The sequence below is a fragment of the Pleurodeles waltl genome, chromosome 3_1 (genome assembly GCF_031143425.1).
Source record: "Pleurodeles waltl isolate 20211129_DDA chromosome 3_1, aPleWal1.hap1.20221129, whole genome shotgun sequence".
Taxonomy (NCBI): Eukaryota; Metazoa; Chordata; class Amphibia; order Caudata; family Salamandridae; genus Pleurodeles; species Pleurodeles waltl.
Window position 1 is genome coordinate 1039992295 of NC_090440.1, and position 14108 is coordinate 1040006402.

The 14108-nt window shown below is 49.9% G+C and overlaps 1 protein-coding gene across 3 annotated transcripts in view; it reads left to right on the plus strand.

Annotated features, from left to right (window-relative positions):
- The window catches only part of C3_1H2orf76 (chromosome 3_1 C2orf76 homolog), a 141878-nt gene that overhangs the window by 110009 nt on the left and 17761 nt on the right, over positions 1-14108 (plus strand). The window lies entirely within an intron of this gene.

The window sequence follows — 14108 nt, forward strand, 5'->3', positions numbered from 1 at the left end:
AAAACTGCCCCTATCCCATGTTCAGAGGCATCAGTCTGCACAATGAACTGCTTAGAATAATCTGGAGCTTTGAGAACTGGTGCTGAGCACATTGCCTGTTTCAGGGTGTCAAAGGCCTGTTGGCATTCCACAGTCCAGTTTACTTTCTTGGGCATTTTCTTGGAGGTGAGTTCAGTGAGGGCTGTCACAATGGATCCATATCCCTTCACAAACCTCCTGTAATACCCAGTCAAGCCAAGGAATGCCCTGACTTGAGTCTGGGTTTTTGGAGCTACCCAGTCCAGAATAGTCTGGATCTTGGGTTGGAGTGGCTGAACTTGGCCTCCACCTACAAGGTGTCCCAAGTAAACCACAGTTCCCTGCCCTATCTGGCATTTGGATGCCTTGATAGAGAGGCCTGCAGATTGCAGAGCCTTCAAAACCTTCCTCAGGTGGACCAGGTGATCCTGCCAGGTGGAGCTAAAGACAGCAATATCATCAAGATAAGCTGTGCTAAAGGACTCCAAGCCAGCAAGGACTTGATTCACCAACCTTTGGAAGGTGGCAGGGGCATTCTTTAAACCAAAGGGCATAACAGTAAACTGATAATGCCCATCAGGTGTGGAGAATGCTGTCTTTTCTTTTGCTCCAGGTGCCATTTTTATTTGCCAGTACCCTGCTGTCAAGTCAAAGGTACTTAGAAATTTGGCAGCACCTAATTTATCAATGAGCTCATCAGCTCTTGGAATTGGATGAGCATCTGTCTTGGTGACAGAATTGAGCCCTCTGTAGTCCACACAAAACCTCATCTCTTTCTTTCCATCTGTGGTGTGAGGTTTGGGGACTAAGACCACGGGGCTAGCCCAGGGGCTGTCAGAGCGCTCAATGACTCCCAATTCCAGCATCTTGTGGACTTCCACCTTGATGCTTTCCTTAACATGGTCAGACTGTCTAAAGATTTTGTTCTTGACAGGCATGCTGTCTCCTGTGTCCACCTCATGGGTACACAGGTGTGTCTGACCAGGGGTTAAGGAGAAGAGTTCAGGAAACTGTTGTAGGACTCTCCTACAATCAGCTTGCTGTTGGCCAGAGAGGGTGTCTGAGTAGATCACTCCATCTACTGTACCATCTTTTGGGTCTGATGACAGAAGATCAGGGAGAGGTTCACTCTCTGCCTCCTGATCCTCATCTGTTACCATCAACAGATTGACATCAGCCCTGTCGTGGAAGAGCTTAAGGCGGTTTACATGGATCACCCTCTTGGGGCTCCTGCTTGTGCCCAGGTCCACCAAGTAGGTGACCTGACTCTTCCTCTCTAGTACTGGGTAAGGGCCACTCCATTTGTCCTGGAGTGCCCTGGGAGCCACAGGCTCCAGAACCCAGACTTTCTGCCCTGGTTGGAACTCAACCAGTGCAGCCTTTTGGTCATACCAAAACTTCTGGAGCTGTTGGCTGGCCTCAAGGTTTTTGGTTGCCTTTTCCATGTACTCTGCCATTCTAGAGCGAAGGCCAAGTACATAGTCCACTATGTCCTGTTTAGGCTCATGGAGAGGTCTCTCCCAGCCTTCTTTAACAAGGGCAAGTGGTCCCCTTACAGGATGACCGAACAGAAGTTCAAAGGGTGAGAACCCTACTCCCTTCTGTGGTACCTCCCTGTAAGCGAAAAGCAGACATGGCAGGAGGACATCCCATCTCCTTTTGAGTTTTTCTGGGAGCCCCATGATCATGCCTTTTAATGTCTTGTTGAATCTCTCAACCAAGCCATTAGTTTGTGGATGGTATGGTGTAGTGAATTTATAAGTCACTCCACACTCATTCCACATGTGCTTTAGGTATGCTGACATGAAGTTGGTACCTCTGTCAGACACCACCTCCTTAGGGAAACCCACTCTGGTAAAGATACCAATGAGGGCCTTGGCTACTGCAGGGGCAGTAGTCGACCTAAGGGGAATAGCTTCAGGATACCTGGTAGCATGATCCACTACTACTAGGATATACATATTTCCTGAGGCTGTGGGAGGTTCCAGTGGACCAACTATGTCCACACCCACTCTTTCAAAGGGCACCCCCACCACTGGAAGTGGAATGAGGGGGGCCTTTGGATGCCCACCTGTCTTACCACTGGCTTGACAGGTGGGGCAGGAGAGGCAAAACTCCTTAACCATGTTGGACATATTGGGCCAGTAGAAGTGGTTGACTAACCTCTCCCACGTCTTGGTTTGTCCCAAATGTCCAGCAAGGGGAATGTCATGGGCCAATGTTAGGATGAACTCTCTGAACAGCTGAGGCACTACCACTCTCCTAGTGGCACCAGGTTTGGGGTCTCTGGCCTCAGTGTACAGGAGCCCATCTTCCCAATAGACCCTATGTGTTCCATTTTTCTTGCCTTTGGACTCTTCAGCAGCTTGCTGCCTAAGGCCTTCAAGAGAGGGACAGGTTTCTTGTCCCTTACACAGCTCTTCCCTTGAGGGTCCCCCTGGGCCTAAGAGCTCAACCTGGTAAGGTTCAAGCTCCAAAGGCTCAGTTCCCTCAGAGGGCAGAACATCTTCCTGAGAAGAGAGGTTCCCTTTCTTTTGCTGTGTTGCAGTTGGTTTCCCAACTGACTTTCCTTTCCTCTTGGTAGGCTGGGCCATTCTTCCAGACTCCAGCTCTACTTGTTCACCCTGTGCCTTGCATTGTGCTCTTGTTTTCACACACACCAGTTCAGGGATACCCAGCATTGCTGCATGGGTTTTTAGTTCTACCTCAGCCCATGCTGAGGACTCCAGGTCATTTCCAAGCAGACAGTCCACTGGGATATTTGAGGAGACCACCACCTGTTTCAGGCCATTGACCCCTCCCCATTCTAAAGTAACCATTGCCATGGGATGTACTTTTCTCTGATTGTCAGCGTTGGTGACTGTGTAAGTTTTTCCAGTCAGGTATTGGCCAGGGGAAACCAGTTTCTCTGTCACCATGGTGACACTGGCACCTGTATCCCTCAGGCCCTCTATTCTAGTCCCATTAATTAAGAGTTGCTGTCTGTATTTTTGCATGTTAGGCGGCCAGACAGCTAGTGTGGCTAAATCCACCCCACCCTCAGAAACTAGAGTAGCTTCAGTGTGGACCCTGATTTGCTCTGGGCACACTGTTGATCCCACTTGGAGACTAGCCATACCAGTGTTACCTGGATGGGAGTTTGGAGTGGAACCTTTCTTGGGACAGGCCTTGTCTCCAGTTTGGTGTCCATGCTGTTTACAGCTATGACACCAGGCCTTTTTGGGATCAAAGTTTTTACCCTTGTACCCATTGTTTTGTGAAGAGGCTCTGGGCCCACCCTCCTGTGCAGGTTTTTGGGGGCCTGTAGAAGACTCTTTACTATTTTTAGTTTTGGTTGTCTCATCACCCTTCTGCTGGGGAGTCTTTGTGACCCCTTTCTTTTGGTCACCCCCTGTTGAAGTCTTGGACACCCTTGTCTTGACCCAATGGTCCGCCTTCTTTCCCAATTCTTGGGGAGAAATTGGTCCTAGGTCTACCAGATGCTGATGCAGTTTATCATTGAAACAATTACTTAACAGGTGTTCTTTCACAAATAAATTGTACAGCCCATCATAATTACTTACACCACTGCCTTGAATCCAACCATCTAGTGTTTTCACTGAGTAGTCAACAAAGTCAACCCAGGTCTGGCTCGAGGATTTTTGAGCCCCCCTGAACCTAATCCTGTACTCCTCAGTGGAGAATCCAAAGCCCTCAATCAGGGTACCCTTCATGAGGTCATAAGATTCTGCATCTTGTCCAGAGAGTGTGAGGAGTCTATCCCTACACTTTCCTGTGAACATTTCCCAAAGGAGAGCACCCCAGTGAGATCTGTTCACTTTTCTGGTTACACAAGCCCTCTCAAAAGCTGTGAACCATTTGGTGATGTCATCACCATCTTCATATTTAGTTACAATCCCTTTGGGGATTTTCAACATGTCAGGAGAATCTCTGACCCTATTTATGTTGCTGCCACCATTGATGGGTCCTAGGCCCATCTCTTGTCTTTCCCTCTCTATGGCTAGGATCTGTCTTTCCAAAGCCAATCTTTTGGCCATCCTGGCTAACTGGATGTCCTCTTCACTGGGGCTATCCTCAGTGATTTCAGAGGTGTTGGTCTCTCCTGTGAGGGAACCAGCATCTCTGACTATTATTTTAGGAGTCAGGGTTTGAGGGACCCTGTTCTCCCTAGATAGGACTGGTAGGGGGGAATTGTCCTCCAAGTCACTATCCTCTTCCTCTGAGTTGCCACCCTCAGAGGGGTTGGCCTTTTCAAACTCTGCCAAAAGCTCCTGGAGCTGTATTTTGGTAGGTTTGGGGCCCATTGTTATTTTCTTTAGTTTACAGAGTGACCTTAGCTCTCTCATCTGTAGATGGAGGTAAGGTGTGGTGTCGAGTTCCACCACATTCACATATGTGCTAGACATTTTGCTTCTAAAAGTTGGGATACTTTTTAAGAATCTACAACTAGTTCTAGGTTCTAATTCAAACTTTTACAAACTTTTAAACTCTAAAAGAAATGCTAAACAGGATCTAACACAAGGCCCTAGCAGGTCTTTTAAGAATTTAGAAAACTTTTCAAATTGCAAAAATCAATTTCTAATGACAATTTTGGAATTTGTCGTGTGATCAGGTATTGGCTGAGTAGTCCAGCAAATGCAAAGTCTTGTACCCCACCGCTGATCCACCAATGTAGGAAGTTGGCTCTGTATGTGCTATTTCAAAGTAAGGAATAGCATGCACAGAGTCCAAGGGTTCCCCTTAGAGGTAAAATAGTGGTAAAAATAGATAATACTAATGCTCTATTTTGTGGTAGTGTGGTCGAGCAGTAGGCTTATCCAAGGAGTAGTGTTAAGCATTTGTTGTACATACACATAGACAATAAATGAGGTACACACACTCAGAGACAAATCCAGCCAATAGGTTTTTATATAGAAAAATATCTTTTCTTAGTTTATTTTAAGAACCACAGGTTCAAATTTAACATGTAATATCTTGTTCGAAAGGTATTGCAGGTAAGTACTTTAGGAACTTCAAATCATCAAAATTGCATGTATACTTTTCAAGTTGTTGTCAAATAGCTGTTTCAAAAGTGGACACTTAGTGCAATTTTCACAGTTCCTGGGGGAGGTAAGTTTTTGTTAGTTTCACCAGGTAAGTAGGACACTTACAGGGTTCAGTTCTTGGTCCAAGGTAGCCCACCGTTGGGGGTTCAGAGCAACCCCAAAGTCACCACACCAGCAGCTCAGGGCCGGTCAGGTGCAGAGTTCAAAGTGGTGCCCAAAACACATAGGCTAGAATGGAGAGAAGGGGGTGCCCCGGTTCCGATCTGCTTGCAGGTAAGTACCCGCGTCTTCGGAGGGCAGACCAGAGGGGTTGTGTAGGGCACCGGGGGGGACACAAGTTGACACAGAAATTTCACCCTCAGCAGCGCGGGGGCGGCCGGGTGCAGTGTAGAAACAAGCGTCGGGTTTGTAATGGAAGTCAATGGGAGATCTAGGGATCTCTTCAGCGCTGCAGGCAGGCAAGGGGGGGATTCCTCGGGGAAACCTCCACTTGGGCGAGGGAGAGGGACTCCTGGGGGTCACTCCTCCAGTGAAAGTCCGGTCCTTCAGGTCCTGGGGGCTGCGGGTGCAGGGTCTCTCCCAGGCGTCGGGACTTTAGGTTCAAAGAGTCGCGGTCAGGGGAAGCCTCGGGATTCCCTCTGCAGGCGGCGCTGTGGGGGCTCAGGGGGGACAGGTTTTGGTACTCACAGTATCAGAGTAGTCCTGGGGTCCCTCCTGAGGTGTTGGATCGCCACCAGCCGAGTCGGGGTCGCCGGGTGCAGTGTGGCAAGTCTCACGCTTCTTGCGGGGAGCTTGCAGGGTTCTTTAAAGCTGCTGGAAACAAAGTTGCAGCTTTTCTTTGGAGCAGGTCCGCTGTCCTCGGGAGTTTCTTGTCTTTTCGAAGCAGGGGCAGTCCTCAGAGGATGTCGAGGTCGCTGGTCCCTTTGGAAGGCGTCGCTGGAGCAGGATCTTTGGAAGGCAGGAGACAGGCCGGTGAGTTTCTGGAGCCAAGGCAGTTGTCGTCTTCTGGTCTTCCGCTGCAGGGGTTTTCAGCTAGGCAGTCCTTCTTCTTGTAGTTGCAGGAATCTAATTTTCTAGGGTTCAGGGTAGCCCTTAAATACTAAATTTAAGGGCGTGTTTAGGTCTGGGGGGTTAGTAGCCAATGGCTACTAGCCCTGAGGGTGGGTACACCCTCTTTGTGCCTCCTCCCAAGGGGAGGGGGTCACAATCCTAACCCTATTGGGGGAATCCTCCATCTGCAAGATGGAGGATTTCTAAAAGTTAGAGTCACCTCAGCTCAGGACACCTTAGGGGCTGCCCTGACTGGCCAGTGACTCCTCCTTGTTATTCTCATTATTTTCTCCGGCCTTGCCGCCAAAAGTGGGGCCTGGCCGGAGGGGGCGGGCAACTCCACTAGCTGGAGTGTCCTGCTGGGTTGGCACAAAGGAGGTGAGCCTTTGAGGCTCACCGCCAGGTGTGACAATTCCTGCCTGGGAGAGGTGTTAGCATCTCCACCCAGTGCAGGCTTTGTTACTGGCCTCAGAGTGACAAAGGCACTCTCCCCATGGGGCCAGCAACATGTCTCGGTTTGTGGCAGGCTGCTAAAACTAGTCAGCCTACACAGATAGTCGGTTAAGTTTCAGGGGGCACCTCTAAGGTGCCCTCTGTGGTGTATTTTACAATAAAATGTACACTGGCATCAGTGTGCATTTATTGTGCTGAGAAGTTTGATACCAAACTTCCCAGTTTTCAGTGTAGCCATTATGGTGCTGTGGAGTTCGTGTTTGACAGACTCCCAGACCATATACTCTTATGGCTACCCTGCACTTACAATGTCTAAGGTTTTATTTAGACACTGTAGGGGTACCATGCTCATGCACTGGTACCCTCACCTATGGTATAGTGCACCCTGCCTTAGGGCTGTAAGGCCTGCTAGAGGGGTGTCTTACCTATACTGCATAGGCAGTGAGAGGCTGGCATGGCACCCTGAGGGGAGTGCCATGTCGACTTACTCGTTTTGTCCTCACTAGCACACACAAGCTGGCAAGCAGTGTGTCTGTGCAGAGTGAGAGGTCTCCAGGGTGGCATAAGACATGCTGCAGCCCTTAGAGACCTTCCTTGGCATCAGGGCCCTTGGTACTAGAAGTACCAGTTACAAGGGACTTATCTGGATGCCAGGGTCTGCCAATTGTGGATACAAAAGTACAGGTTAGGGAAAGAACACTGGTGCTGGGGCCTGGTTAGCAGGCCTCAGCACACTTTCAATTGTAAACATAGCATCAGCAAAGGCAAAAAGTCAGGGGGCAACCATGCCAAGGAGGCATTTCCTTACAGGTAGCCTGGCGGTGTGGCTTGGATTTGGCCCTCTTGGACTGCGAAGGACATCACTGCCCATTTTGAATCTGCTATATCGAGCATAAATGTAAACAGATGGGAGCGGAGCTACCCCCAGAGATGGCCGTGGTGTGAAAGTAAAGCTCCAGACTGGCTGGTAAACAATACTGTAAATAACGGTGCCGCAAGCCAGTACTATGACCAGTTGAAGGTGCCCGAGGATGGGTGGGGCACGAACCGACCAGGGAAGGCGGCTGCGGCAATCGCTCTCCTGGAAGAGCAGCATGACTGAGACGGCTGCAGAAGACCACAGAGGCGCCGCACAAAGCATTGAATACTGCACGAGCCCAGAGGAGGTGAGGAGTACGGCTGCAGTGACCACACCCCTCCGACTGGGACCGTAGACCACAGAAGGAGCGGTTGGGAGTCTGGACCTCTGGGGGCTCAGGAGAGGAGGCAAGATTGGATGGTGGCTGTGCCTGGGCAGGCCCTGTGACCTCAGTGGATGCCCCCCAGGCATGCCTGAGGAAGAATCAGGCCACGCCGGAGTACCGGGCTCGTGGTACACGACTGCGGGGTCTAAGGAGAGAGACTCAGAGGCTGAATACCTGAGGAGATGCATGGTTCCCCCAGCCAGGTGTGGAAAAAGGCCTCTGAGTGGGTAGGGGGAGCTGCGCCCTCGTGTGGTGCCTGAACCTGGGCTGCGGTGCTGCAGTACCCACACGGGGAGGATACTGGACACGAGACTCCCTTCTGAAAAGGAGCTTGCACGCAGGGGAGCCCCAGCTAGCTGTAGGGATTGTCAGCAGAGGGGACCGGGCTGACTGAGGTGAGACAGCGCCAGGCTGTGTGCGTGGCAGATGCTGGTGCATGTGGGGGGTGTCCCTTTGGGGAGGGTCACTGGGACTTTGAGCAAGGGATGCCACCTACTGGGAATGGATCTCGCCCCACCACCCAGGCGTGAGATATAGGAAGCGACAGGGGCCTGATAATGATAACTTGGACACTTGCAGAAGCATGCTGACAGAGGCTTGTGAACTCCAGGACTACGTGCCACTGCCGGACTGCATTGGCTGCTGGGACGCCCAGAGTCCCTAATTACTGGGGCGACCAACATTGGTGGCACGAGTTTCCCCCAGCACGAGCCTCCATAAATGGGACTATACAGCCTGGGAGCAACAGGGCCCTGAATATTGACTCTAATGGAGAAGCAACGCAGTAAGTCCCAGGGGCTGCTGGCGGTTAGCCCCAAAACTGGGCAATGTGCTGGAGTAATGATGTCGCAACTGGCAGTTCAACCACCTCAAATGCACAACCCTCTAAAACAGATACCGGAGGCAAATGAGGACTCGGTCTGGCAGGAGATCGGGAAGGTGTGGGCCGTGCTGGGCCTCCTGCGGACCAATCACTGAAAGCTGTCCGATAGGGTGAAAACACAGAGGATGAACTCACCGACCTGGGATCCTCACATCAAGCACACCAGACCCAACTAACCCATCTCACAGATGAGTACAGTGGCTAGAGCATCGGGCAGAAGACGCTGAGGGTCGAAGTCGGCGCAACAACGTAGGCATCATTGGGCTCCCGGAGGGGGCCGAAGGCGAGGACATGGTGGCTTTCTTGGAAGCTTGGATCAAATTTTCATGCACAAGCAACAATTCACACAGTTCTTTGCAGTGGCAGGGCGCATAGAGTCCCGGTCTGACCTGCCACACCGGGAAGACCACCCAGGCTGGTTGTGGCCAAGTTACTGCATTACAGAGACTGGGACTTACTATTGCAGAGAGCGCAAGAGGCAGGCCCCTTTGAGGCAGAGAATAGTAGATTCAATATGTTCTCTGATTATAAGCAGCGGTACAGGCTTAAACGGGCGTCCTACAGAACATTACGAGCTGAAGGGATCGGAGATGCCTTGTAATTCCCCTCAAAATTGAAGATAATGTGGGATGGCCGCACCCATTTCTGTCCCGAATAGGCCTGGGCCTGGCTTGAAACCTATAAAAATGGGACTCTGAATGCATCTAGGTGCCAAAGGAAGAAACCCCGCTCCAAGGACCAACCTCGCACCAAGCACGTGACGAGGTCCACACAACTGCAGGCAAGCCAGAAGTGAGTAGTGATCCATGCTACGGCGTCCCTGACAGTCACCCACCTCTGATAAGGAACAAAATGATTTTACCAATGTCCATGAGACGGAGGACACCTCTGACCTTGACTCGGTAGCTAGCATGCTTGAATAAACCCCCTATGTGACACTCCAAACAGCAGAAGACATTGTTTAGTAAGGGGCACCTCTCAATTCTGTGAATGACTTTTAACCGAATGCAGCAGTTTAAAATGGGCTGATCTGGATAAAAATAGATGGTCTACTACAGACCTATGACTATTTCATCCCCCACTCACCTTCAGACTAGTCTGGAAGGGTGACGATGATGGAATGCCAAAGATTGACTTCACTGGTTTGGGCAGAGGTCACCTCGTCCAAGGCACACGGGAACTTGGGGGAGCGCTAGCGCACCCCTCCTGTGCACCCCCTTCCCCCCCAAGGCGGGGCTGGAAGGGGAAGACCTTCCCCTTCCACCCCAGCCCCCCCACCCCCATGTGACGTCAGCGTGCGCTGATTTGTCACAGGGACCTCCCCCAAGAGAAATGCAAAGTATTTCTCTTTCAATCACGTGGGGGAGGCCCGGAGGGGCTTCAAAGGGAAGGAAATGTATTTCCTTCCCTTTGAAGTCTCTCCCAGGGTTTCAAAAGCCGGATTGCTTGCAATCCGGCTTTTGAAACCCCACTAGACACCAGGGATTTTTTTTTTTTCTTCAGAAATTGACATAAGGGAGCGACCCCTTGGGCAAGGGTCGCTCCCGGGGGGCACTTTTCGGGAAGGCCTTTTCTGCCCCCCCCCCCCCCCCCCCCTGGTGGGAAGCAAGAAACCTCTAGGCACCAGGGATATTTTTTTTTTTTTAAGGTGAGGAGCGACCCCTTAGCCAAGGGCCGCTCCCCTAGGGGGCAAATTATATTTAGGCAGATTGGCCTATTTTGATGAGGCCAATCTGCCCCCAAGTGGGGCAGAAACCACTAGACACCAGGGAGTTTTTTCTTTGCGTGAATTTCACGCAAGGGGAGCGACCCCTTAGGCAAGGGTCGCTCCCTGGGGGTAGATGGGGGGGGGGAATAATTTTAGGCCATTTCAGCCCCCCCCCCCCCCGGGGCAGATCGGCCTATTATTAGGCCGATCTGCCCCCAGGGGGGCAGAAACCTCTAGGCGCCAGGGCACATTTTTTTTTGTGTGTGTTTTTTTAGAGATGGGGAGCGACCCATCAGGCAAGGGTCGTTGCCCTTGGGGGCAAATTGTATTTATACCATTTCTGCCCCCCATGGGGGCAGATTGGCCGATTTTAGGTCAATCTGCCCCCACTGGGGCAGAAACCACTAGGCACCGGGGATTTGTTTTTTGGCGCCAATGTCACGCAGGGGGAGCGACCCTGTAGGCAAGGGTCGCTCCGAGGCAGAGGGGGTTTGGTGGGGGTGGGGGCTTCAAATGTATTTTAGGGCATTTCTGCCCCTCCCCTCCCCCCCGGGCCGACTGAGCTAGAGGCCAAAATCCACAGGTAGGCACTTTGCAAAAAACACCTCTGTTTTCTGTGAAAAAATATGTTGTGTCCACGTTGTGTTTTGGGCCATTTCCTTTCGTGGGCGCTAGGCCTACCCACAGAAGTGAGGTACCATTTTTATCGAGAGACTTAGGGGAACGCTGGGTGGAAGGAAATTTGTGGCTCCTCTCAGATTCCAGAACTTTCTGTCACCAAAATGTGAGGAAAATGTGTTTTGTTAGCCAAATTTTGAGGTTTGCAAAGGATTCTGGGTAACAGAACCTGGTCAGAGCCCCACAAGTCACCCCATCTTGGATTCCCCTAGGTGTCTAGTTTTCAGAAATGCACAGGTTTGGTAGGTGTCCCTAGGTGCCGGCTGAGCTAGAGGCCAAAATCTACAGGTAGGCACTTTGCAAAAAACACCTCTGTTTTCTTTCAAAAAATTGGATGTGTCCACGTTGCGCTTTGGGGCATTTCCTGTCGCAGGCGCTAGGCCTACCCACACAAGTGAGGTATCATTTTTATCGGGAGACTTGGGGGAACGCTGGGTGGAAGGAAATTTGTGCCTCCTCTCAGATTCCAGAACTTTCTGCCACAGAAATGTGAGGAACATGTGTATTTTTAGCCAAATTTTGAGGTTTGCAAAGGATTCTGGGTAACAGAACCTGGTCAGAGCCCCACAAGTCACCCCATCTTGGATTCCCCTAAGTCTCTAGTTTTCACAAATGCACAGGTTTGGTAGGTTTCCCTAGGTGCCGGCTGAGCTAGAGGCCAAAATCTACAGGTAGGCACTTTGCAAAAAACACCTCTGTTTTCTTTCAAAAAATTGGATGTGTCCACGTTGCGCTTTGGGGCATTTCCTGTCGCGGGCGCTAGGCCTACCCACACAAGTGAGGTATCATTTTTATCGGGAGACTTGGGGGAATGCTGGGTGGAAGGAAATTTGTGCCTCCTCTCAGATTCCAGAACTTTCTGCCACAGAAATGTGAGGAACATGTGTTTTTTTAGCCAAATTTTGAGGTTTGGCAAAGGATTCTGGGTAACAGAACCTGGTCAGAGCCCCACAAGTCACGCCATCTTGGATTCCCCTAAGTCTCTAGTTTCAGAAATGCACAGGTTTGGCAGGCTTCCCTAGGTGCCGGCTGAGCTAGAGGCCAAAATCTATAGGTAGGCACTTTGCAAAAAACACCTCTGTTTTCTGTCAAAAAATGGGATGTGTCCACGTTGTGCTTTGGGGCATTTCCTGTCGCGGGCGCTAGGCCTACCCATACAAGTGAGGTATCATTTTTATCGGGAGACCTTGGGGGAACGCTGGGTGGAAGGAATTTTGTGCCTCCTCTCAGATTCCAGAACTTTCTGCCACAGAAAGTTCCAGAACTTTCTGCCACAGAAATGTGAGGAACATGTGTTTTTTTTTAGCCAAATTTTGAGGTTTGCAAAGAATTCTGGGTAACAGAACCTGGTCAGAGCCCCACAAGTCACCCCATCTTGGATTCCCCTAGGTCTCTAGTTTTCAGAAATGCACAGGTTTGGTAGGTTTCCATAAGTTAACCTGAGCTAGAGGCCAAAATCTACAGGTAGGCACTTTGCAAAATACAGCTCTGTTTTCTGTCAAAAAATTGGATGTGTCCACATTGTGCTTTGGGGCATTTCCTGTCGCGGGCGCTAGGCCTACCCACACAAGTGAGGTATCATTTGTATCGGGAGACTTGGGGGAACGCTGGGTGGAAGGAAATTTGTGCCTCCTCTCAGATTCCAGAACTTTCTGCCACAGAAATGTGAGGAACATGTGTTTTTTTTAGCCAAATTATGAGGTTTGCAAAGGATTCTGGGTAACAGAACCTGGTCAGAGCCCCACAAGTCACCCCATCTTGGATTCCCCTACGTGTCTAGTTTTCAGAAATGCACAGGTTTGGTAGGTTTCCCTAGGTGCTGGCTGAGCTAGAGGCCAAAATCTACAGGTAGGCACTTTGCAAAATACAGCTCTGTTTTCTGTCAAAAAATGGGATGTGTCCACGTTGTGCTTTGAGGCATTTCCTGTCACGGGCGCTAGGCCTACCCACACAAGTGAGGTATCATTTTTATCGGGAGACTTGGGGAACGCTGGGTGGAAGGAAATTTGTGCCTCCTCTCGGATTCCAGAACTTTCTGCCACAGAAATGTGAGGAACATGTGTGTTTTTAGCCAAATTTTGAGGTTTGCAAAGGATTCTGGGTAACAGAACCTGGTCATAGCCCCACAAGTCACCCCATCTTAGATTCCCCTAGGTCTCTAGTTTTCAGAAATGCACAGGTTTGGTACGTTTCCCTAGGTGCCGGCTGAGCTAGAGGCCAAAATCTACAGGTAGGCACTTTGCAAAAAACACCTCTGTTTTCTTTATAAAAAAAATGGGATGTGTCCACGTTGTGATTTGGGGCGTTTCCTGTCGTGGGCACTAGGCCTACCCACACAAGTGAGGTATCATTTTTATCGGGAGACTTGGGGGAACATAGATTAGCAAAACAAGTGTTATTGCCCCTTGTCTTTCTCTACATTTTTTCCTTCACAATATAGGAAAGTGTGTAAAAAAGACGTCTATTTGAGAAATGCCCTGTAATTCACATGCGAGTATGGTCACCCCGGAATTCAGAGATGTGCAAATTACCACTGCTCCTCAACACCTTATCTTGTGCCCTTTTTGGAAATACAAAGGTTTTCTTGATAGCTATTTTTTACTTTTTATATTTCAGCAAATGAATTGCTGTATACCCGGTATAGAATGAAAACGCACTGCAGGGTGCAGCTCATTTATTGGCTCTGGGTACCTAGGGTTCTTGATGAACCTACAAGCCCTATATATCCCCGCAACCAGAGGAGTCCAGCAGACGTAACGGTATATTGCTTTCGATAATCTGACATTGCAGGGAAAAGTTACGGAGTAAAATGTAGAGAAAAAGTGCTGTTTTTTTCACCTCAATTTCAATATTTTTCTTTTTCAGTTGTTATTTTCTGTAGGAAACCCTTGTAGGATCTACAGAAATGACCCCTTGCTGAATTCAGAATTTTGTCTACTTTTCAGAAATGTTTAGGTTTCTGGGATCCAGCATTGGTTTCATGCCCATTTCTGTCACTGACTGGAAGGAGGCTGAAAGCACAAAAAATT